Source organism: Paramormyrops kingsleyae, chromosome 17 (assembly GCF_048594095.1).
Source record: "Paramormyrops kingsleyae isolate MSU_618 chromosome 17, PKINGS_0.4, whole genome shotgun sequence".
NCBI classification, from domain to species: domain Eukaryota; kingdom Metazoa; phylum Chordata; class Actinopteri; order Osteoglossiformes; family Mormyridae; genus Paramormyrops; species Paramormyrops kingsleyae.
The window spans coordinates 4618750-4643485 of record NC_132813.1 but is presented as its reverse complement, the minus strand read 5'-3'; the positions used below and the strand labels follow the sequence as shown (position 1 = coordinate 4643485).

At 41.3% G+C, this 24736-nt stretch overlaps 1 protein-coding gene across 2 annotated transcripts in view; it reads right to left on the bottom strand.

Moving 5' to 3' along the window:
- LOC111849523 (CMP-N-acetylneuraminate-beta-galactosamide-alpha-2,3-sialyltransferase 4-like) overlaps positions 1-24437 on the bottom strand; it is a 36643-nt gene extending 12206 nt beyond the window's left edge. For both annotated transcript variants that reach the window (XM_023822456.2, XM_023822462.2), the window contains exons 1-2: positions 24302-24437; positions 24086-24167 (exon numbers count right to left, since the gene is read on the bottom strand). The gene's annotated coding sequence lies outside the window, so the exon portion shown is untranslated. The remainder of the gene's footprint in view (positions 1-24085; positions 24168-24301) is intronic.
- Positions 24438-24736: the final 299 nt, after the last annotated feature.

The window sequence follows — 24736 nt, the reverse complement described above, 5'->3', positions numbered from 1 at the left end:
CCACCACCAGCGTCTTGGTCCTGCTGACGTTGAGTTGGAGGCAGTTCTCCTGGCACCACAATGTCAGGTTATCCACACTCCACCTTGTCTTGTCGTCGCTGGAGATGAGACCCAGCACTACTGTGTCATCAGCAAACTTGATGATGGAGTTGGAGCTGGGGGTGGCCATTTCCATACATAACAACCGGTGCACTAATACCGAAATCATAGACAAGCGCTGTTCTTTTGGTCTGGAGTACCTGACAGTTAAATGCAGGCCTGTTTACCTTCCACATGAGTTTACCATTGTTATAGTCACAGCTGTTTACATTCCACCGGATGCTAATGCTAGCTACCTTAGGCTACCTACTGAGTGCTACAAATTCCCAACAGAACACCTATCTAGAAGCAGCCCATATTATTGCTGCTGAGATTAACCATGCAGATTTAAAAGAAGTTCTCCCTAAATTTCCTCAACACATCAATTGTGCTACCAGGGGGAGAAATACTGTATTAGGACGAATTTCCGGACACCTACGTTGCCTAGAATTAATCATTGTCCTGTTACTGTCATACATATGAGGTGATTGAGGTGTGGATTGATTCTGATCATGTATGGACTGATTCAGATATGTCGTCCATGATTCACCTATAATAAGAACATAAGAACATAAGAACATAAGAAATTTACAAACGAGAGGAGGCCATTCGGCCCATCAAGCTCGTTTGGGGAGAACTTAGCTAATAGCTCAGAGTTGTTAAAATCTTATCTAGCTCTGATTTAAAGGAACCCATGGTTTTAGCTTCCACTACAATAGCAGGAAGACTATTCCATACTCTGACTACACGCTGTGTAAAGAAGTGCTTCCTCAAAATTGTTTTAAAATGTTCTCCCGCTAATTTCCACTTATGGCCACGAGTTCTAGTATTTAGACTAATATTGAAATAGTCATTTGGCTGAACAGCATCCAGACCCGTTAGAATCTTATAGACCTGAATCATATCCCCCCTTATTCTCCTTTGCTCAAGGCTGAACAGATTCAGTTCCGTTAACCTCTCCTCGTAAGACATTCCTCTAAGACCAGGAATCATTCTCGTAGCTCTTCGTTGCACCTTTTCTAAGGCAGCAATGTCCTTCTTGAGGTATGGTGACCAAACCTGCACACAGTATTCTAGGTGGGGTCTTACCAAGGAATTATATAAGTGTAACATCACCTCCCTTGACTTAAACTCCACACATCTAGAGATATAACCCAACATTCTGTTCGCCTTTTTTATTGCTTCCCCACATTGGCGAGAGTGGGACATGGAAGCATCAACATACATACCGAGATCTTTCTCGTAATCAGCTACCTTTATTTCAGTGGAACCCATAAAATATCTGTACTGTATATTTCTGCTCCCTGCATGGATTACCTTACATTTATCTGTGTTAAATTTCATCTGCCAGGTATCAGCCCATTCGCTAATTAAATCCAGATCCCGTTGAAGCCTCTCTGCTGCTAGATTAGTATCTGCTACCCCGCCCACCTTAGTGTCGTCTGCAAATTTAACCAGTTTACTGTATGTATTCGTGTCAATATCATTAATGTAAATTAGGAACAATAGTGGTCCTAAAATTGAACCCTGCGGTACCCCACTATAAACGGAGGCCCACTGTGACATAGTGCCTCTAATAACTACTCGCTGCTTCCTATCAGTTAGCCAGTTTTTGATCCAAGCTGCCACAGTTCCTAAAATTCCTGCAGCTTTAAGCTTTAACAAGAGCCGTTTGTGGGGGACAACATCAAAGGCTTTCTGGAAATCTAAGTAAATCACATCATAGGCCTTTTTGTGATCAATTTCACTTGTAGCTTCCTCAAAGAACTCAAGCAGATTCGTTAAGCAGGATCTACCTCTCCTAAATCCATGTTGGCTATCCTTTATAATGTTATTTGCATCTAGGTAATCTACCATTTTCACTTGAATTATAGCTTCCATTATTTTTCCAGTAATGCTAGTTAAACTGATTGGCCTATAGTTTGCTGGATTACTTCTATCCCCTTTTTTGAATATGGGTGTTATATTAGCATGCTTCCAATCTGATGGTACCACACCCGCAGATAACGATTTCTGGAATATTAAAGTCAAAGGTTGGCTAATAATATCCCTCATCTCTTTCAAGACTAAAGGTAAGATGCCATCAGGCCCCTGCGATTTATTTATTTTGAGTTTAGCTAGGCTTAGTATCACATCAACCTCAGTTATACATATATTGGTCATAGATGATGCCGTATTCGTATTAATTGGTGGTAAGTTACTTGTGTTCTCTATTGTGAACACCCTTGAAAAATAATCATTAAACTCGTTTACCATATCAATTTCGTTATCAATTATAAGGCCCTTACTATCCTGCAAATTAGTGATTTCAGCTTTTAGTGCTCTCTTGGAGTTAAAATATTGGAAGAAACCTTTACTGTCATGCTTAGCCTCCAATGCAATTTTTCTTTCTACATCCCTCTTTGATAGCCTAATGTCATTTTTTAACTCTGCCTGTAGACTTAGATACTCCTGCTTGATTTTGAAATCATTAGTTATTTTCCAGTTGTGGAACAGAGCCCTTTTCCTCCTGACTTTATTCTTAATTTCCTTAGTAAACCACCTTGGTTGTCGTTTCCTAGATTTAGTTTTGCTGGAAACAGGTATGAAGTCCTCTTGCACTTGCAACAATGTGCTTTTGAAAAATTCCCATGCCTCTTCAACTGTTTTGCTATTTAACTTTGTCCAGTTTACAGTTTCTAATTTCCGTCTCATACCATTAAAGTTAGCCTTCCTAACATTGTATACTTTTAATTTAGACTTTGCTCTTCGGACACTAAAATTAACCTCGAATTTAACCATGTTATGATCACTACCGTACAATGGGTCTAAAACCTCTAATTTTCCAATCCTATCCTGGTTATTACAAAAAACGAGATCAAGAAGGGCTTCTCCCCTGGTAGGAGTATTAACAAACTGAGTAAAAAAACAATCCTGTACTAATTCCACCATCTCAAGTTCATTTACAGAAGAGCCAGAGACTGTGTCCCACTGTATCCCAGGTAAATTAAAATCACCCATAACCACCACATCATTTTTATTACTCATAATCCTGATATCATCATATAATATTCTGCTTTCCTCTACAGCTACATTAGGTGCCCTATAACAAACCCCGACAACAAGGCCATTTGAATCTTTAGCATCAAGTTTTATCCATACAGCTTCTGAATTTTTATTTTTATCAGTGAGATCCCTTGCCTGCAAGTTTTCTTTTACGTATACTGCAACACCACCTCCCTTCTTGCCTATCCGGTCTCTACGGAACAACGTATAACCATCCATATTATATTCATCACCATCATTGTCACTCATCCATGTTTCAGTTATTCCTATAATGTCGTAATTGTCTGAAGAAATTAAAGCCTCTAAGTCATTAATTTTGTTTCTAATACTCCTAGCATTGAAATACAGACCACTAATGGTAGGCCTTTTACAGTGTCTACTTTTAATATTTATTTGGGCTTTCCGTCTCTCCCCACATAAATTCTTAAGTGACCTCCCTGCCCCCCCAGTCCCTAGTTTAAACATTCCTCAACTATTCTGCACATACGCCTCCCCAATACACTGGTTCCCCTATGGTTCAGATGCAACCCGTCCGGCTTGAACAGGTCCCACCTGTTCCAGAAGGTCATCCAGTGCCCCATAAACCTGAACCCCTCTTTCCTACACCACCATTTTAGCCACGCATTTAATCCCCTTATCTCAGCTAATTTTGCCTGACTTGCACGTGGCACGGGAAGTATTCCAGAGAATACCACCGTGGATGTTCTGCTTCTAAGCTTATCCGCGACTTCTATAAATTTATCTTGCAGAACAGCCCTTCTGCCCTTTCCTATGTCATTGGTGCCAACATGCACCACGACCACTGGATCCACCCCGGCTGGGGCCAAAAGCCTGTCCACTCGATCTGGAAGGTCTCCTACCTGGGCACCAGGCAGGCAAGACACCGTACGGGACCCTCTATCACGGGTGCACACATAACTATCTACACCTCTTATAATTGAATCACCTACTACCACAACCTCCCTCCTACTGGGGCTAGGTGGCTCCTTGGTGCCCAAGGGCTCACCTGCCTCCCCAGTCTCTTCCGGCTCTAAAGCCGGAAGCACCTGAAAGCAGTTAGAAACCATTACTTCAGGTGATGCCGCCTCTGTGAACTGTGTACGCCCTTTTCTACGTCTACGACCTACGTTCACCCAGCTCTCTCGACCTACCTGTTCATCATTCTCCCCCCTCCCCGCTTGTGACGTACACATAGTCTCCCTAGAAGGCGTATTAACTCTCTCCTTTAACTCATTGCTATGCTGGATGAGAGCCAGTCGCTCCTCTAGGTCACGAACCTGGACCATGAGTGAGTCAACTAACCCACATCGCTCGCAGACGAAGTCCGACTGGACGCAAGCATCCAGAAGGGCAAACATCTTGCAAACACAACACTGAGCTGGCCCCATAATTACCTAACTCACTATGTCCCCGTCCTTTACTCCCAGCCCAGTATATTAATAGAGAATATTTAAACTTTTAGTTGATCTAATTAACGTATAGTTAAAACAAAGTGCCGAGTACACTAAAACACTAAATTAACACTTGCGTTAAATCGGTACTTTATTATAAATTATCCGGCAACGTCAGCGATAACAACCTTTAAATTTAACTTTTAAAATAACCAAATTTACAATTACTTACCCGAGATTAACTTCCTGCTGAACCACGTTTAGCTAAACTAAAGCGAAGTTGCTCTAGGGAGGCCAAAAAACCACAAAAACCCTCTCAAAGCAGGCTACTGCCGGAGCGGGGAAAAAAGTGGAAAATGTCCTCCCGGCCCCGACCGGCGACCGAGCAAAGCTCCGGAGCAACTGACCTTTTATTTTTCAATTCAATTCAATTTTATTTATATAGCGCATTATCACAACATTACATTGTCTCAATGCGCTTTACATTTCTGCCTCGTAAGGACCCCCCATTGAGTAAGCCAAAGGCAACGGTGGCAAGGAAAAACTCCCTAAGAGGAAGAAACCTTGGGAGGAACCAGACCCAAAGGGGGAGCCCATCCTCCAGGGGCCGGCAGATGAGTCAAACAAACAAGATGATATGACTAAGCTAATACAGGGGTTGAAATATATGTCTCAATGCAGCGGCCGACCGGTGCAGGCACGTGGTGCTTGATGCACGATGGCAGGATTAATAGACACACAGCCGCAGGATGGATGGCGAGGCATCGTGTTGAGCCAAGGGCAGGCAGGTTGGAGGGTAGTTGCCGGAGGTGGAGGTAGTTGTCTTGCAGGCAGCAGAGGCATAAATTCTTCAACGACATTGTGCTCCAGGGAGCACACCCCAGAAGGGGTGAGGGAGGAAGTAAGAAAAATTGTGTATTAGCCAGAGTTGAGGAAATCAGAGGCAGTGCAAGCAAAATGATCGAGTGCAATATTCGTCTAGGCTCCGGCAGATCTGAGTATAGCAGCATGAGAAAGAGGGAGAGACAGGCGGGAACACAGGCATGGGGACTCCCTGAACATCAGCACTCTAGTGTAGAGCCAGAGTGACAGCACTGACGCCTCAGTGTATCCAAAGCCAATGACACCAATCCCCACCCAGCTCATCACCTCATACTGTTAGAGTTAATGTTACCGATGTTCGATAATATTACCCGCGGGTGTTTGATGCGAAGGACGCAAACAGAAACGCCACTCGCGCCCGCAGCTGTCGGTAACACTCACAAGGACAGACAAGTACACACGTAAAAATAAGAGTAAAAAATGAAAACAACAACCACCCACGTAACCGTGCTGGCACACAAATGCTCAAATATACTTTACAGATAATTCAAATCAAATCAACCGCTTCAACAGGCGCACAACACAACACAAGTGCACACAGCGACTACACCACTGCCGAACAGTACAGCAATCCCAGCAGCCTCTACAGCAATCCCAGCAGCCTCTACAGCAATCCCAGCAGCCTCTACAGCAATCCCAGCAGCCTCTACAGCAATATTACTGTATTAAGGTTAGACTGCAAAAGCATGTTTTTTCCCTCTCTGATCACTTATATAACTTGTTTTCGCACAATTGACTGGTTTCAGAGTATTCTTATCTTATGTGAAAGAATCCTCGTTCTGGGATGTACTCAAGAACGCTTACCATGTCTCCCCGGGTTTTGGGGGGGCTTGCTGAGGGCAGGGAAAGGTGTCGGTCAATATGTTCTGTACACCACTGGTCAGTGTATGAGACACCTGCCTTATCTTCATGGGAAGGGAAATCATTGCTCAAGGATACTCGTCTAATTATTTTGGGAACTGCACCTAGCTGGTCAGTGTGTGTAGAATGCTTACCCCCATCCTTAGGAGGAGGGGATACATTGATTATAGAAACTTTCCGATTGAAACTGCAGGCGGCATTGCTTGGACAAAACTGGAAATTTGAGAACGCATTGCCTGGAGGCGGGGGGGGGGGGGTGAGCCTGGCCAGCTCGTCCCCTGCCCACATGTAATGCCCAAAATTCACGTATAAAGGAAGGGGGAGGGGAAGGGGGAGATCTCGGTACTGACCGGAGTTCAGCCCTGTGATAGAGCGCACATCGTCCGGCACTTTCTCGGAACTCACGTGTCGGTCTCCTGCCAGGACTGAAACGGGCTCCCCAGTCTAAGAGTGAGGGTGCGTGATGATGGCACATCCGAGTGTGAATAGCTTTGCAGTGTCAATGTCTTGATTCAATCAATTATCACAATAACTATAATATCACATTTTATATATACCTACAATCTCTTGTATTTTCAATTTTATTCTTGTTAATGATATATAAAACCATAATTATTAGATAGAACTTGTGATACAGGATTATGTTGCATTGCCTTTGATCCCATGTCTTGGTATTGATTTTAATGCAAGGTTATTTTGTATTGCTTGTAATAAATAGTTTTTAGAAGCGAACCTAAGTGTGCCTGTTTGTTCCTTGGAGCGTCCTATATCCCCCTCACATCATCTTAAAACAAATGCACTAGCTAAAGTTTACTCAAACGTCAAGAACAGATTCAGGTCACCACCACTACCTCACTTAGGTAGATCAGACCACTTACCCATACTCCTAGTCCTAACCGCAGCATAGACTCCCCTGAGGAGAAAAGCTCGAACCACCACAATGACTGTTAAGACATGGACTGAAGGAGCTTCCTTGCAACAGCAGGATAAATTTGAAAGGATAAGTTGGAACATCTATGAAAATCAGGACTTGGAGAACTAACACATCAAACACACTCTGCTATATTTGACAAAATACGTCAAAATGCTGTTCAAGTAACGGAACACCCCCCACCTGCAGACATCCTGCTTGTAGAGGAACTTAATTGTTTCTTTTCTCGCTTTGAGATGGAAACAAAGGAAACAGACCCGACACCTTAACCCCCCAACAGCCACATCCTCATGGTGCAGGAACATGAAGAGAGGCAGGTGCTCAGAGCCATGAATCCAGGAAAGGCTGCTGGCCCTGATGGTGTGTCATGAAGGGTGCTGAAGGACTGTGCTCTCCGAGATCTTCACAAAGATCTTCAACCTGTCACTATCAAAGCCCATCATCCCGCATCGGCTGAAGTCTGCCACAATCATTCCACCGACAAAAAAGAATGTCATCAGCAGCCCCAACGATTATCAATCGGTCGCACTAACACCAGTTACAATGAAATGCTTTGAGAAACTGGTGTGGAAAGAAAATTTGACATTGGTAGGCCTGGGAGGGGAGGCATATTGGGTCTGTTATGTCTTAGGCCTTAGGCAAGGAGGGATTGTTTTGAACTCTGTGTCCTTGCCTCATGGTAGCCTGCACGTGGTTAGTCCCTCAGACCCGGAAGACCTTGGAGAGACGGGCAGCGGAGAAGGTGGGAGGAGAAACCACCGGCAGGAAGCAATTCAAAGCTCCCCCAACTGGTGCACAAAGAGTTGTAGTTATAAAATAGTTGCAGTAGGCCATACATAGTATGTTATGTGGTAGTACTAATGTATAAGTAGTTATGTTAATCATATGTTAACCATGTATTTACAGTGAATCAATACCTATATCCATATCTCAAGTAGGAGTCTAGAAGTTGAGAAATGTTTTGGAAAAATGAGCAAAATGGGTGGATGTACCGTGCTGCCAAGGTGAACCAATGGAGCGGTCTGGAGTTTTATTCCAAGTGACTTACCTAGAGTTATCAGAGAGGTCGATTTACCATTTTTCTTTCACACTGGCTATGCAGCACATCAATGCCTGCCTCCCATCCACCTTCAACCCAAAGCAGTTTACCTACAAAACGATGCCAGCCACTACCACTGCTCTTCACACTGCAATGACACACCTTGAACACCAGGGGAGCTACGTGAGGATGCTTTTCAAAGACAGCTCTGCTGTCCACTGTCATCCCGGGCAGACTGGTCGCTAAATTCACAGACTTAGGACTTTCCAACTAACTGCCCCCAGAATGCCAGACTTGGTTCCCACTTCTCACCCACCGTTACACTCAGCACTGTCACCCCCCCAGACCTGTGTGCTCAGCCCTCTTCTCTATGCCTTCTTTACACACGACTGCACCCCCATCCATCCAGCTAACACCTACAAGTTTGTGGAGGATGTGACTGTGGTTGGACTTCTCAGGAGGAGACACCCAAAAACTGACCATGTGTTTCCTGAACACCAATCTTGGGTGTGAACGCCACAAAAACAAAAGAACTAATAACAGACTTTCAGAAGAATAATGTGAACCCACTATAGCACAATCGGAAGTGTGGAAAGGGTCCCTGTTTTCCATTTCCTGGGTTTGACCATCACTGAAGGTCTTTCCTGGACGTGTTTCTGTAAATATTTCAATTTGACAGTAGTCAAGAAGGCAGAGCAGTGACACAACTTCCTAAGGATCTTCAGAAAAACCTGCACAAGAAGCTGCTGGTGCCCTATTACTGCTGGGCCATGGACAGTGTGCTGATGTACTGTATCTCCGTGTGGTATGACAGCTGTTCAGCAGCAGACAGGAGAGCATTTCGGCGAGTCATCAACACAGCCCAGAAGATCAAAGGCTGCCCACTGGCCTCTTTGGGGAAGTGCTATTCAAGCCCCCCAGTCTCAGTAGAGCAGCTAACAAAATCAATGACCCATCCCACCCTGGACATCATCTGTTTCACCCACTGTCTTCTGGAAGACGTTACAGGTCTACCAGGTCTATGAAATCACTAACAAACAGACTTTAGAACAGCTTTAAAACAGCCAAACAAGAACTGAACAATGAAAACAACGACAGTCTGTTTTGGGACACGTGTAACCATCAACATTTCAACAGTAACAGCTGTGTCTATAGAAAACTGCACTGACTTTCATTCTCATATCTATGTCCATGCTTACATTTCATTTGTAATGACTCACCTTGTAATGACGTACATATAGATTTCCTATGATAGTGACAATAACCCGGGTCTCATTGTGCAATATCCTGGAGGGCAATATATCAGCTGCTACAAAGTTTACAATAGTATGCATTCTATGTATACACATACATAACCACGCAAAATATTTTAAAAAACTTCGTGGTACTGCATTGACATTAAAGGAATCTTATCTGAAACAGATTCCACGAAACAGGTTCCATTCCCACAGGCAAAAAGTCAAGGTTTTGTGTACTCAGTCAACAGTTTGAGAAGAGTGTGTCATGTGTGAGTGATTACTCATCACAGTGTTCACGTTCTCCAAACTGAAGCTTTCGTCTATTATTGTGAGCACTATTCGATCAACACGCCATAAACAACCATTCCTTTCACTCCTGTGTAAACTCTGTATTCATCGTAATGCTTGTACAACATCATTTCCTGTAGTGTGTAAAACGAGGGGTGTGTAAAATGTCCACTATACAATAGGACAACTAGAAAAACATAGGCTCACTAACTCTATGCCAACTCAAGCTAAACAGGCAAAATACACATACAGTGGTACCTCAGTTCTCGAACTCATTAGAACTCGAATTTCTTAAAAGTCGAACCAACCAGTTCTTGTACGCGCAGGGAAATGAGTCACGCGGCACGTCTCTCAGCGGAAACAAAGGGTAACGCTTCAGTCTCAGCCTCGCATTCGCTGTGATAGCATCGTGCGTGTTTACACTGGCTGAATACATATATTTCGACGGTAAAAATACAATTAGACATTGATAGACGGTAACAGTAATTATTATTATATAATAAAATGCATTTTAAAATAAAGATTTCATATTAATTATTTTAATACTAATAATAAACCATTAATACATTTAATTATAATAATATTGTCGTGCGGAGCGGGGACGGAACGGGGACAAAGGTGCAGACGTCAGGCTATCGGGGAACACGGGGTTTAATTACAGGTAAGGCAGGCAAAACGCAGCCAGTAGCTGCTGACTGTACACACAAATTATAGACTGTCACACAATGAAAATATCATGGCTTACATACGCGTTATTTTCTTGTTCACTTTCGGAATCCTCTCGAGGGAACACAGATCATACGCACCAGCTCATCTTTCGACAGCTGGGACCGTTAAGCCCCCCCCCCCCCGGCACCATACTCGCCCCGCATAAGGACTACTGGACTAGGGGATATCTTCACGTTTCTGGGCTTCTTCTCCTCAGACTCTTGCTCTTGGGAGTGGAACTTGCAATCCAACAAGTCCACGACCCTAGCTTGTTAGGTTTGCCTTGCTTATGTGTATAAGGTTGCTGCCCAATTGACAAAATGCTGCTGAACTGCACAGATAAATATATATTAGTATTATACACATGAAGTTTAGGATCGTCTTCAAAATCATGAAAGCAGGTCCCTTCTTGCCGTTACGAACCATGTGTTTTTGTAAATAGTTCAATTTTGAAATGTCAAGCTTGCCTCTCTTATACTGGTTTTAAAAAGGCTTTAATATTAATATTTAAAAAAAAAAAAAAAGAACACATGCACTGGCAGCATCATTCCAAATAACAAATAATAAATTAACAGTAAGAACAATAATAATAATAATAATAATAATTAGTAATTAAGTCTGTGATAGATTGAGTAATTGAGATGTATTTAGGGAAGATAGCTGAAAGGGATGGTCACATCAATGAACACATACAACCTAAGATAGCTGGTTGAACTTGAAAATTAGGCTAATGTTTATAGAGGGGATGGAAAATTAAACTGAAATACTGGCCAAACTAGTGTTTGAGGTTTCACAGTTATATATCTTCACTGTTTGCATATTCCATTGTGAAGAGCAGAGTGTGAAGCTTGAATTCACAAAGCAATAGTTGTAAGTAAAATATAGCAATTCACACAACATATCACAGTTGGTGTGTGTCTCGCTGGCACATCTGTGACCAGGACTGCAACTCTTTATAATGTATCGGGAGCACGGTATCCAGGGCAATATCACGGTATCCAGGGTAATATCACGGTATCCAGGGTAATATCAGCATACCACCACGAAGGACAGACCACATCAAACAGGAGTAACTGTGGATGCAAGAGGAAGCTGTCTGAAAGGGATGTCCGGTTACTAACCAAGATTGTGTCCAAAAAACCTTAAAACCACAGCTGTCCAACTCACTGCAGAATTAAATGTGCACCTTCGTTCTGTTTCCACCAAAGCTGTCACTGTGAGCTCCACGGCTGCTGTGCATTCAACTGCTTTGTCTAATTTTAACCTGTTTTATATTCTTGTGTTTTTGTACACTGCCCTGTACTTCTTCTAGATGGGCATGTCCCTGTCAAGTACTACTGAAGCATTCTGGAGGACCATGTTCACACAGTGGTTCAAACATCGTACCATTAAGGTGGTGCCATCTATCAGGGTGTTAAGGCACAAATACACACAGCAAGAATGGTAGCAGAGTGGTTTAATGAAGCTTAAAATTGAACATCTCCCATGACCTGCACAGTCACCAGATCTGAATATTACAGAGACTCTTTGGGGTGTTTTGGAAGCGTGAGTCAGGAAACGTTTTCCTCCACCAGCATCACATAGTGACCTGACCACTGTTCTGCAAGAGGAACAATCCCTCAGGCCACTGTGAAAGATTTGTGTCTGTCATTCCCAAGACGAACTGATGCTGTATTGGCTGTGAAAGGAGGCCCTACCCCATACTAATAAATTATTGTAGTCTAAAATCATGTGCTTCAGTTTCATTCTCCATTTCTGTATATAGCAACAAAGCATCATTCTTACGGATTCCTTTTAACATTGTCGTAACTGAAAAAGGCATTTTTAGTATTCAAATCTTATCTGACTGAGTTAAAGTATGCAAAGCCAACTGCTGCTGTGTTCCCTGATCCACATGCATAATTCCATTCACGCTATTCATATATATGCTGCGAGTTTGCCCTCCTATTGTGTCACCTGCGCTATGCGTTGTCCCTGTCCAAATCCCATGTTTGTACTTGTGTACTTAATCTGCCCCTCACCCCCTGCAGCCCTCCATGTGTCTGACGCCGCACCGCAGGTCTGCGGAGGCGTTTCTCAGACCACTGTGTGGCTCTGAGAGTGCGGCTGCCACAACCATTAAGTCCACTTGACATGACTTGATCTGTGAATGCCGAAGCTGCTGCACGTTTTCCATTTCCTTTAGATAAAACAGAAAACCAACTGTCGCAAAAACAGGAAGGTCAATGGAGCCAGCAGACCCAGCACTGCACCAAAAAGGGCTATTTTGAGAACCTCAGTTTCCCACCACGAAGTTTTAAACAGATCAATACCCACAAAAAAAAACAAGGCAAGACAACATTAACAAGAGGACGGTGGAAGCAGATATTTAATTCAGTCATACGACATGCCAATAAATGTCCTGGACAAGGTAAGGTACGTTCTGTTTCTGTGAACTTCATTTTTCAATTTGTTGTGACGCAAATCCTAAGTGGATTTCTCTCACTTTGGCACGCATGAGTTTGACTTTTGCTCTTAAATAATTAAGCTTTAATTATTAAAAAGCACTGACAAAGACTCTCCTGTGTTTTCTACACAAAAAGTATCCAGAACTTAAGCTCTCTATCCTTTCAAGGAATCGATATTCTCACCTCTGGTCATATAAACTCATGTGAACGGCAACATTTCAAATCAAACGTAACCAGGGGTTTTACTAAAGTAAAAGACAGATAACATCTAACACCAAGTCCACTCGATACCTCTGAGGAATATCGATGGGAGGGACAAAGCCTACCAGAAACTGATACTAAAACTCTGAGCACAGTTTAAATCTACCAAAGATTCACTTACCCTAACACTGCAGCTGAGAACTTCAGACACCAATCACATCTTCTACTGACACAAAAGCTTCAATGTCTGGGGCAGGTTTACCAGATTTCGAACAAGACGTCCTTTTGTCATTACATACCATTCACTGTAGTCCTTGTGATTATTCTTGTGACATTAGGGCTCTCAATGTTTGATATCGCTGACATTTTACAGCGTACAAGCTTACAAAAAAATATATACGCCGCAACACTATGTGTTCTTAAACAGACTTCAGACCTTTAGGAGGTACTGGGCAACGGGCCAATGGTAGTTTTATACACAAATAATGATGACAATTTCACAGAGCTGGGGGGGGGGGGGGCGCAGTGGTTAGCACTGTCACCTCACACTTGTGGGAACTGGATTCGAGTCTCCGACCAAAATATCATGTGTGTGGAGTTTGCATGTTCTTCCTGTGTCATTGTGGGGTCCATTTTGAGTGCATCCAGAAGACCTGATAAGACCCCAGGGGTGCATGAACCCACCAAGCATTTTGCAGCCTGTTGCTCAACACTTCTTCCTCAGCCTGAATATAAACAATCGGGTGCAGTATTTTGGATATTCTGGTAGCTTCATAAAGCTGATATTTCTCCACACATGCAACAAATATTCCAACAAACAGGGTTATGTATCTCATGAAGCATCAGGCTCTTCTCCACCTTGTTGAATGAAAAGCAAAAACATTGAGAGCTAACATACATTGTCAACTGCCGCAACAAGGCAACGGGGGTGTCCTCCAGGATTTTTAAAGAGAAATCTGTACCATAAGTGCTTTCTGAAGAGAGGCCTCAGTTCTCTGTGGCCTCATAAATGGATGATCCTGACGTTCATAAGGTCTGGTTTCCAAACATCACCCTTAAACTAGGCTTTGGTTGCTACTCAGTAAAGCACCAGACTTACACACCATCCCAAAAACAAATACGCCGATTTAAATACCTACATTCCGACTAAAGCCACGTATCTTATCATAAATGAACTCAACTGCGAAAAACCGCACAAACATTCATTTGTAATGTCTGTCCTCCATTAAATGCCATACTTCAGCATGGAGTTTCACCTGGAAATGATGCATGTCAGCAATACCATGCTGTCAAGGGTATTGACAGCCAAAGAGCACTGGAAGTATGAATCAAAGGAAGTAGGATAAACGTCATGAATTCACTCACTGAAAAGAAGCGACACCGTCTAGCTCAGAGTGTGGCCTTAATTTTTAGTAAATAGGACCTCTAAAATCCTCGTGGTATTGCTAGGGAATCAACAGAAGTATAAGTTCAAAGGATCAAGCATTTTTATACAACCACAGATGTCCCCTGTATCTACAACATTGATTAACAAAATATATGGTTTTTATTTTTGGGTTACATCGGAACTGCAGCAGAAACCTGAACTGAGTATTTGCAAGCTAATTGTATTTTTCCCCATTTTTAATCTGGACAAAATGCTGACACCACCATATAAATGTTTTAAAATACATTAATGATTGTAAGAAAATCTCGTACATTCTCCAGTAATCATGAGTGATCGAAAATGAAATTTCAAAAACTCTGTCACGCTTGACGGCGCACGGAGCGTAGAAAAGGCGCAGGAAGCCAAGAGTCGGGGCAAACACGGGGTTTAGTAGAAGCAGTAACAAAAGGAGCAGGCAAAACACAGGCTGACATTACAATGACCGGACTGGGGAAACAAACGGAAACTAATGACAGCAATCAGGAAGAGCTGGTAAACACGGGGAATCCACACAGGGTTAACGAGGGGGCGTGGCACACGGAAGGAGCGGACGATCCGGGCAGGACACATTCATTCTACAGCAGGGGTGTCCAAATCCAGTCCTGGGGGGCCGGAGCCCAGTGTAGCTTAGTTCTTTCCCTGTTCCACCATAAATGATTCAGCTCAAGTGCTGTGTGGTAATTAGCACAAGCAGTTGAATCAGGTGTGTTAAATGAGGGGAAACCCAAAAATGTGCAGGGCTCTGGCCCTCCAGGACTGGATTTGGGCACCCCTGGTCTACAGGATACGTTTAAGTAGGGATGGGAAATCAAATTGCTAACTTTAACACACAACTGCAATAATCAATCTGAATTGCAATCTTTCTTCCCAATTCTGAAAAGTAACGTCAAGAATACCCAGACTCAAACCACCCTAAGGACTTATCTACTAACACCATTTAAACCACAATATTGCATTAAAGACCTGTTTTCAAATCCTGAGTTAATCTTTTATTTTAAAGTTTTGTCGGATACTTCCTTTTAAGGCAGCTGAATAGATTCGTCGTGTTACCTCCAGAAGTGGCGAAGGTGAAATATGTTGGCGAATCTCAATGCGTACTTAACCGTACTTGTGTTCTCGTCTACCTGTTTTTACATCATCTTCCATTGCCAAAGACAAGTTCCAATACTATGAACAAGTACAGAAGACGGTAAAAATCACTGGTTGTTGGACATGATCCATCCTAAATATCAAGGGCACATCGGTTGCATCCCCACCAAACAAGACCAATCCCATGATTCATTGCACCCCAAGTTTGTTCTTGGAAGGCAAGTTAGCAAGACCAGTCTTGCCAAGACCACAAGTACAGTCTGTGTTCTCGGTAGGGATGTTCCTCTGACACTGCAAGCCCAGTCTGCACCTTGAACATCAGCAGATGCTCAGCATTACATTCACAGCATGTTTTATGACTGCCCAATTTGTAGCACTCCCTTTCGCAACATTTTCATAACTTAGTCCGGTCCCATTAACATTTCTTTTCACTGGTCATTTACAGGCTGCTTGTGAGTGATCTCCACCAGCCCAGAATGGCGTATTAAGCCAGATATTCCGATTTTGGATACTTTGTTATCTCTGTCTGTTTAATAAAAGTTCTGCACAGCGCCTGCACTTCTGTCTGAGTGCATGATTATGGGTCTCGTTAGAAACCCAGTCACAGTGGGGAGCCCGTATATGTCCCTTCAGTTCAGAGTGAACCAAAGTTAGTATACCAAAAAGCCATGTCGCTGGATAGCAGCAATTTCAAACAATGAAAATATATACTAAAGTTTCAGGTATGGGATGCTTACGTAATCCTGTTGATCCAAAAACTGCAAATAAACAACTGGGGGGTAAATACTTAAAATGGCAAGCAAAGAAAACAGATTTTTTTTCAGGCAGTGGAATCATTAATACCAGTTCTCGCTAAACAATAGAGTGGACCCCGAAGTTTGCTGTAAATATAGACAGTAAAATAGACTGAAAATATGATGCGGTGCAAACATGCTAGGTGCAAATTGGGCAGGTGGTACAGATCAGGTAATTGGATCCATGCTTCATTCTCAAACCAACACAGCGACGAGTCAGCATACAGAGAGGAGATCAAGCAGTTGACAACATGGTGTTGTTCAAATAACCGGGAACTTAATGCCCAAAAAACTGTTGAGATGGTGGTGGACTTTAGGCGAAATCCCCCACCTAGTGTCCCACCCATAACCATACAAGGCTCAACTGTCAGCACTGTTGAATCTTTTAAATTCCTAGGGCCTACAATTTCCCACGACCTGAAATGGCAGCTCAACATCACCTCCATCACAAAGAGAGCCCAGCAGAGGATTTACTTTCTGAGGCAGTTAAAAATGCACCATCTCTCTCAGTCTACGATGGTCCAGTTTTATGCTGCAGTCGAGTCCATCCTCACCTCCTCCATCTCAGTCTGGTTTGGATCAGCCACTGAAGGAGACAAGGCCAGACTGCAACACATCATCCACTCAACAGAGCGAATGATCGGCTGTAACCTGCCTACCCTCCAGACACTCTACATCACAGTTTACATTACGAAATCAGGTTTTCGTAAAAATCATAGCACTACCACTGCTGTGATGAAGGTCATAAACGACATCATAAAAGCCCTTGATATCAAACAATGTTGCCTTTCTTTGTTTTTAGACTTATCTAAAGCCTTTGACACTGTTGATCATAAAATTTTGATTAATTGTCTTATAGATATTGGTTTTTCCAAACAAACAGTTGGGTGGTTTGCAAACTATCTCACAGGAAGAACCCAGGCAGTTCAACCAGAAGGTTCTACCTCAGATTTATTGCATATTCGTAAGGGGGTCCCACAAGGTTCGATTCTTGCCCCATTATTGTTCAGCATATATATAAATAACCTGGGACGGAACATTCCAAACTCAACTTTTCACCTTTTCAACTTTTCATCTACTGCTCTGCACCTACTCCCGCAAAGGCTTTTAAATATCTTCAAGATGCTTTTGACAAAATGCAAGAACAACTTTGTCATCTACAACTCAGTTTAAATGCTGACAAAACAAAACATGTTCTTCACCACTTCAAAAACAGATTAACATTAGCTGGAAAAATTTTAACAAGAGATTGTCAACAAATAGAATTGGTGTCTAATTTAAAATATCTAGGACTTTTCATTGACGACCACCTGTCTTGTAAGAAACATATTAAGTATATAACAAAAAAAGCTGAAATCCCTTTTAGGATTCTATTATAGAAACAAATTGTGCTTTTCTTTCTATGTAAAATTAAAACTAGTTGAATCAACGTTTTTACCTATCATCCACTTGTGATGTACTGTACATGCATGCATCTGCTCATTGTTTGCACATGTTAGATAGTGTGTATCATGGAGCACTGAAGTTCATTTCAAAAAGCGGTTCTCTAACTCATCACTGTGTGCTTTATGCCAAAGTAAATTGGTCTTCATTACAAGCTCGTCGCCTCACTCACTGTTATATGTTCATTTACAAAGCCACTCTGGGTAAATTTCCTTCCTATTTATCATCATTCCTGACCTGGAAGCAAGGACGTCGTAATCTTCGCTCGATGGACTTTCTAAATCTGGTTGTTCCTAAAGTAAACTGAACTGGGAAAGAAAGCCTTCAGGTTTTCAGCACCTGACACATGGAACAGACTTCAAGCTGAACTCCGTCTGCACAACTTAATACCCCTGAAGGAATTTAAAACTCTTGTAAAGACTCTGGAGACTAGGGTGTCTGTATGTAAATGTATATTCTGATTATGTTTTTGTAATATTATGTAAGACTCTGCACTAACACTGTGTTGCTGCTACCTTGGTCAGGTCTCCCTTGAAAAAGAGATCTGTGATCTCAAAGGGACAAACCTGGTTAAATAAAGGTTCAATTGAACTAAGATTAATCACCAGAACCAGGAAACGAGCATAAAAAAATCATTGAGGACCCATCTCACCCTGCTCACCACATCTGTGTTGGGAAGGTTACTTTGGAAATGTAATTCGTTACAATTACAAGTTACTCTATTTAAAATGTAATAGTAGTTTAACTATTTCAATTACTATATGAAAGTAATGTAACTAATTACATTGGATTACTTTTTGATTACTTTTCTAAATTATGAATGAATATTCTCAATTGTTAACCATTTTGTAACCTGGTAGTGTTTACCTTACAGCAGTACTAAACACTGACTACTGTCAAACTCCTTTCAATACATGAATTAACATGATTATAATTAATCAATTTAATAGAGATACCAAACATACCATATAGGCCTAATAATAATTCTAAACAACGGGTAAGAATAGATTTTGGCTTCATACTCAGTGAAACCCCAGATTCCCACAGTGTAACAAGTAATGTTACATAAAATATACCTAAAATGTAAAAAAAAAATTGTTAAAACTACAGTTATTAAATTCAAATGTGTGTTCATAATATGAACTTTTTTGCAGTCAAAACAAGATAAACTACGAGTGATTTGACCACTCCGTGACGCTTCAGGATTACATTATGATACAAACATTTTATATACTTGCGAAAATAAATGGTTCAATTTTACTGCTGATCTGAACAGTTCTTGCATCAGACAGGATATGAAATTTCAGCTGATTGTGTAATCACTTACTCAATCGCAAATCACGGCGTAGTCTAAAACTGTCTTCACAGCATTGTAAAATATAGTTTAATATTTATACTACAATTATTACTATGTGCATACATACACATACATATTACATGTTTAATCATATCACTATCATCATTACTGCTATTGTTAAAAATTACCATATAATTATCACATTACCCAATTGCCAATCTAGTGATTATTACTTTCTGTACATACCTTTGATAATTGTTTTTTGTAATGTCTTCTAAAAGCACCACCAAGGCAAATTCCTTGTATGGAAATATACTTGGCTAATAAAAAGGATTCTGATTCTGATTCTGAAATTTGACTGATAACCAAAATATTTATGCGTAATAACGCATGGTGCCGACAGTGAAACTTCGCAGTGCTTATTATCAAAACATTACATAGTTTTTTTTTTATTCTGTGGTAAATTAAAGATCGATATGCTGGCCAGATTTAATAATGAATTATAAACACATGTCGCAGGTCATATAAATAAAAGACCTAGTAACTAATAAACATCTAACAAAACAACTTGCTCATCCTCCACTGTTTTGGGGTGACGGAGTAGTTTCCTATGAAATTACGTGTGAAGTTTAACCTACAACCTTTTTGCGTCTCCCATGCTTGTTTAGCCTGAAGGTCCCAGTTCCTGTTGTACAGTGGAAAAGCAATAAACGAAAGTGGCCAGAAGCTACAAAAGCTGCCAGTCGAAATGGCTCTGGAACTCAGAACCAGGAACTAGGTTCCTGAATTTGGGTGGAAAAATGCCCCATGAAACACTCAACAGCACAATAACAGCCTGAATTTACATAGCAGAAACTATGCAGTGACAGATGCACTGGCGGAAGAGCAGCTGACCACATAAATTTACAAAGGTAAACATAAAGTATTATTTGATGTTTAAAAAAACACCATTTAATTTAATGCTTTTTTTTCTCTTAAGCACTACTTCACTCTGTGACTTTTTGCTTTAAAATAAAATAACACATTGTTATTTCTATAAATTGTATATTCATTGTCAAAGCATTTATCAGTAATACAGTTAAGATGGGAAAAAAATATGAATGTGTTGCGTTGGATGTTGATTTAAGTGGTGCGCCAAAACTTTGCGCTGATATTCCTAAAATTTTCAGTGAGGAGTACCAGTACTACCAGTAGAAAAATTAGTCTGAAGTAGTATTGCATTGGATACTAGTACTGAAAAGGCACTGAAGTGCCACATTTCTTCAGTACCGGTACTAATTAGACTATTACAGACATTGATAATGCAATATTCCCAAGTAAATCCAAGTTATTATATATAGAACAGAATCCTGCCTGGTTACAAGAGGGAAAACAAATAGTTAGATGTTCCTGCGGCCTACCATCTGTTCTGTACCTACAGGTTATCATGCTAGTCTAATGTTTACAATCCTTAAGCAGTTAAATCGAGCATAATGAGTTATGTGGGCAGATAAATGCAAGAGAGCAGAAGAAACTCTCTTTTATGGGCGCTTTTCTCATATCGGTTTGCTCTTTTATGGTGGAGAGAAGTGATGAGTATGATTGCAGCAGAAATTGCAGCATCGTTCCCACAACCCGATTGTAGATCCTAGGAGGTAGTTAATGGTCCTTTTTTTTTGGTCCTCCAAGTTCTGCTCTATAGTAGGAACTATTTGTTCAAAAAGGAACTAGAGGTGGGGCTCATACCAATAAACTTTGCTGACTGACTGACCACATGTCCCCAGTACCAACTTGAAAGCAGAAGTACAAGAAAAAGGAGTTGCAGAGGAAAAAAAATGCTGGATGGAATTATTTTGTATCAATCAGACTAAATGCATTAATGAATTATTTTTTTTTGCTTGCATCACCATATTTTGGCATCGGAAAATTCAATCTCCAGAATTCAACGTAAAGGTCTTCTCTTGTGTGCTCAGGCTTTCATTTTGTTTTTTGTGGTGCGCAGATATGGAAATTCTGACCGATACTGATAGCCAATACACTTTTGTCTACCATAGCCAGTGTTGGCTATGTTGCTGGTGCTGACTACTGGAATAACGTTACATAGTTTTATATTTTGTGGAAAACGAAACACTGATCTGCTGGTCAAACATAATAAATTAAAAACATGTCGCGGGATGTATAAATAAAATATAAATAAAATTCTGTGTCCCATTTTCAACCTATACGAGACACAGCTTATCCCATTGTCACCCCCCCCCCCCCCCCCCAATAACTAACAACATGCCTTCAGACTGTTCTGAGCGGCAGCATCATGGTTTGGTTTGGGGATTGCAAGGACCAAAACACAAGTCCCTGTAATGGATAGTGCATGCAGCACTTAATAATAATAATAACTCTGCACCCACAAAGCCTCTAGCATCGTGGAAGACTCCTGCTCCTCTCTAGCAGAAGCATCAGAGACAGTTCTGCCAGGTTTGGCAACAGCTACGTCCCCCATGCTGCCCCCCTTACGACCTACCCCAGCATTCAAATAGGTCCCCCTGGCACTGGTCACTTCACATTTGTTTGTTTGAGTCTGTCAGTCTACTGACCCTGCTGTTCTATGATGCAATACCAGGGGCAGGCTACCTTGATCCTGGACTGCTGGAATCCAGGAGGTTTTCGATCCAACTTATCCTACTAGATGAGCCTGAGATCAGGTGAGGGTCATCAGAGACCGGGTAGGATGCTGGGACTCTAGGATCAGGGATGCCTTGCCCTGATCTACGCTCAGTGTTTCCCCTACCATTATATCAGGGGGGCGCAGTGTGGGACCCAGACCATACCTTGCATCTTCTCACCATGATTGACAGACAAACTGAAACATGTTGGCCTTCACATACATACTGTTACTTATACATGCTGAAGAACAGGATATCTACCTTTTCTGCTTTCGCTTACATTAAAGTGCACTGCAGTAGATAACCTTGCAGTTTTAAACCATGCATTTTTTTTTCCAACAAAGGAGAAATGAGAACTTATTCCCAGGGGAATTCAAAATGCGCAATCGATGTACTGCTGATCTGACATGACACACAATCCAACATCACGGCGATGTATAGAGTGACACAGATGTATTGCAATGACAAAAAAAAGCTTCGGCATCAAACAAATGCTGAGCTGGTGGAGGAAACTGTGTCATAACAGATGTAGTTCCGAAGGCTTCACCCCCTATCAAGTCACTCCTAATACCACAAATGACTGCTACTCACTCCGCTCCCCTTTCAGAAACGTTCAACTGTCATTTAAGAGTCTCTGTATCTACATATTTGCAGGCGATCCTCAGTACACTGTTATCAGAGTATCCCATGAACCCTGTATGTCAGTCTATTTACATCTTGGGAACTTATCTACTGTAAACACTGTCAGCCCTTACAAAATTCAGGGGATGCACAAGAGTCAGGGTTATTGCACTACGACAAAGAAGATAAAAACAGAGGAGGTTTTCACAATACCAAAAGAATTCAAAATACATATATATAATACATATAATATATATATATATATATATATATATATATATATATATATATATATATATTACACACACACATACTCTTTACAGGCAATATTTATATAGATGATGAGGGGTGCTCTATTAAATTAGTGCAGGAAAACCAGCCATTTAATTTTCCACTTTTCATAAGCAATATTCATTAAACAGTCTGAGCGGCAGATTAGTAAATCCAGCCAACTACTGACATAATTGTTCCCAAGGTAATAAGTCTGACCAAAACACACACTCTTCCCTCTCCCTAACACACACTTCTAACATCAAATCACATTTGCAAGAATTCATTCAGAGCAAGGCATATGTACATTTTAAATCCATACATTTTAAATTAAAAAATGAAAACGTTATCACCATCTTGTTATAAGCCTACCTCAACCAGTTTATAAATACGTCATGAATCTGTGTTCATCTTTCATTAAAACCACGAATAAGGTGTGTTTCTGCTACGACATGGTCGTGTCTAAGCGGCGTGTCCATTTTGGTGCCATCAGATGTACACGACGCTGTGTTTTTTTTTTTTAAGAAAACAAACAATTACCAGTTACAACTTGTCGGGTTCGGCATAAACGACATATGGTCTCCGGAACACAAAATTGCTGATCGGGGCATGTATTTCATGCGTCTAAAACGCCTCCGTCCTACGAAATGTCCTGTCCTGTTCAAAAAAGTTGATTTTGTGTGTAAACATCTGACTGTGAAGCAACACTCACTGCGCAGCATGTGTTCAAAGCTGATAGTGTTACATAAAAATGCACTCAGGCACGCGTGAAGGTATCCGCTAATAACTTGTGGTAAAGCACGATTGTTAAAGATATATTGAAATCCCTTAAACCCTCTCATCATAAACACAAGTATCCTTTTAAGTTTAAATGTGCTGTTCATAGAAGCGGTATGTCAAATTACTTTACTACTGTAAACTTATAGCCTGCATCCGCAAAAGTTACTTCTCATAAAAAATAAAAACCCGAATATACAAGGCTACATACAGCACGAATGCCCGGCCTGTTGTTCTTTTTAAACTACAAAAAAAAAGATTATAAATGACTTCTAAAGCGTTTCACAATAGACACGTAATACGAAAACCTGACTCAGTTTAACTGCAAAAACTGCATCGCCTGTTATATAACGAAATCCCAAATCCCAAAATGGACCCTTTTCGTCGCAAAAATACATATATATAACGATATATAAGGGGCTTGACGCTCGTTTTCTTCGGAAATTGCTCGTACAGACACGGATGATCCGCTTACAAGCTGAAACACACAAGAGGCGCCGGAGCCAAGGAGTAACAAGGCATCGCATCTTTGTTTCCTTACTGTTTAAAGGCGGTCCGCGGGAAAACACGTTATTTAACAAAAAAAAAGACAGTGTCTTCCACTGATTGAGCAAACTCACCGGCGATGCACATCTTTGCATGGAAGGGGAGCCGCAGCTGAAGTATTACTTTGAAGAAAGTTGGTGCATAGTGTCCCCCAGACTGAGAAGAAGGAGGAGGAGAATACTTTGATATGTTTGCTTGTTCAAACGCAACGCTGAACTTCGGAACCTCACCTCTGTTCGTGTTAAAACGCAACGTTATTCGACTATGCAACAACTTAAAAAAATACTTACGATCACAAATACTTGCAATTAAATAAATGTGCCATATGCTTCACATACGACACACTCCTTCGGAACATGTTCTGGCGCATGCGCAGATGCCAGGGAACCTAAATTTAAAACGCACAACTGAAATGCCTTTATGCGATGTGAGTGATGAAGTACTGGTGGTGTGGTTCCGAAAACGTGCCTTACTCATAATAAAAATATGTAGGAGGAAATATTACGGTTAATTGAAAGCTTCTTTGTGCGATTTCAACAGCATTTTAATTAACACGCAACAAATTGTCAAGACAATGTTTTCGGTCTTTCCGAATGAATGGGACGGGTCACTGGATTAAAACCCAACTCTGGATGGGGCCAAATAGTGGCTTAAAACTCAATTCTTTCGCCTACTTACAAAATGGGCTGGATGGGAATTTTGAAGGAAGTTGTTAAAATCTGATT